At 33.2% G+C, this 2079-nt stretch overlaps 1 long non-coding RNA gene across 1 annotated transcript; it reads right to left on the reverse strand.

Moving 5' to 3' along the window:
- LOC111735016 lies at nt 1–1992 on the reverse strand. Its single transcript, XR_002778648.1, has 3 exons — nt 1959–1992; nt 274–355; nt 1–69 (listed from the first exon to the last, which is right to left on the reverse strand). It is a non-coding gene; the product is annotated as an uncharacterized LOC111735016 (long non-coding RNA).
- Between the last annotated feature and the right edge of the window lie 87 nt (nt 1993–2079).

Below are 2079 nucleotides of genomic sequence, written 5' to 3' on the forward strand. Positions count from 1 at the left end.
CCGAGGGGATCGATGAATGCTCTTTCCAGGAGCATCAATTGGTCATTCATGATTCTTATTGCAATGGGACTGTGACAATGAGAAACATAATTATAACCCTTATCATGGAACCATATTTTAAAATATTAAATAAGGACAAGCTGATGTTGCCAGTTTGCAGATCATTATTTGAGTAGCAATGATTTAGAGTTGAATGCTTGTGAGTATACATAGTTCATTCTAATGACCAAATTGCTTTTCAAAGCAATAGGAGGCTTTATATTTGAAACTTACTTATTAAGATCAACTTCTGTAAGTCTTCTATGAAAATCTAAAGCAGCTTCTGAGAAATTTTTCACAGCAGAAAATAAGGAATCTTTTTAAAAATAGAAAAGCAGAAGAGAAATGAGTAAGCACAAGTACTTCATATATCTGGTTTTCTTTCCCGCCCTCCCCATTCCAGGCTGATATTGAAACCATTTCCTACCGAGCCTTCTTGCAGAACCATGAAAATTATTTAAAAATATCGTAACAAAGAAATAATGTATAAAATAGAAAATGGCTACATTAGTTATTAAGAGTCTAGGTCGTATAATTCACACTGCTAGTAAGTACAGTAAGTCCTCAATGTCAATAGATCCTGCGACTAAGTGAAGCAACATATAATGAAACCAGTTTTACCATAAGTTCATTGATAGACACAAGAGTTAAATTCCTAAGGCATCTTATCTGTTATAATGAAATACTGAGTGAAACATTATTAGAAGACCTCTGGTACAATCGATGTAATAAGTACATTCAATATAAGAAACAAGGTCTTTCTTAGCCCTAGATATTCTTTCCACTTTAATTTTTGTTATGATTTTAAACTGTACTAATCAGATAAGCCAATAATAGATATGGGTGCTAAGGACAAAGTATTGAGGAAGTAATTTTAAATTTCAAATGAAGCATAGAAATCAAGACAGATAAGAACTGAAATGTGTCTGATTTATTTAGTGACACAAGTGAATGAAAATTTGGGAAGAGCAATTTCAGTAGAGTAGTAGGAACATAAGATAGTACAGTGGTTTGGTTAATGGGAGGTAAAGAACAGAAAACAGTATAGATCATTCATCATTGTTTCAGTCCTCTATTAAAACAGTTTTTAGCTAGCACTAAATAAAAAATTTTGATTATGAAGGAAGTAGGGCACATCAAGTAGAAGAAATGTTTTTAAGATAGAAGAGATATAAGAATGTTTAATGTTGATGGAGACTCATGAATAGAGATGAAGAGTTTGGCAATATGGAGGAGAAAGGCATGCATAGATCAGACTAGGTCCTTAAGGTAAATGGGTGGATCAGTTAAACATGTATAAAGAGTCCTTCCACTGGAACTGTGTGGTTTCTCAATTGGACCCTGACTTATACAAATCGATAAAAGGAAATTGGGGCATTTAGGAAGAGAACTAGATGCTGGATAGCCACAGAATGATGAATATCCATCTTATTGTAGGCCCTGCTATGTCTCTAGTTTCATCGCCGTTTTCCCCATTATTGCAGAGATTCTCCCATCACATTATTATAGTTTTCTAAATTATCTTTGTTTCATTTTATTTCTAGATCTTAGTACCTGCTGTTTATCATAACTCTTTGAAGATTACTAATTCTTACATGATATTCAAAAACCATTACTGGCCCCTTAGTGCATCTATAGTACTCTCTGTGTATATATCTCTATAATAACTTGTCCCTTGCATTTTGTCTTCTCCTTCTCTACATGAAACTTTAAGTCCTTTGAGGACAAATGACTGTCTTAAACATCCTTATACCTCCCAGGAAATATCACAGTACTTGGTACATAGTAGACAGTACATATTTGATAATTTTGGTAGCATATACTAAGAATATATACTCAGAATAAAAGAAAATGGTTACAATAAAATAGTAGGTAACATTTATGAGCACTGTTAGTCCTCATTGTTTCTACGTGTCAACCAAATGAATCTCCACAGCAATCTTAGAAATGTTTTTACCATTTAACTCAAGAAAACTAACACATAGAGGGGTTAAGTAACTTTCCCAACATCACATAGTGATTAAAATATTAGAGCCAGGA

Source organism: Pteropus vampyrus, unplaced genomic scaffold (genome assembly GCF_000151845.1).
Source record: "Pteropus vampyrus isolate Shadow unplaced genomic scaffold, Pvam_2.0 Scaffold11683, whole genome shotgun sequence".
NCBI lineage: Eukaryota > Metazoa > Chordata > Mammalia > Chiroptera > Pteropodidae > Pteropus > Pteropus vampyrus.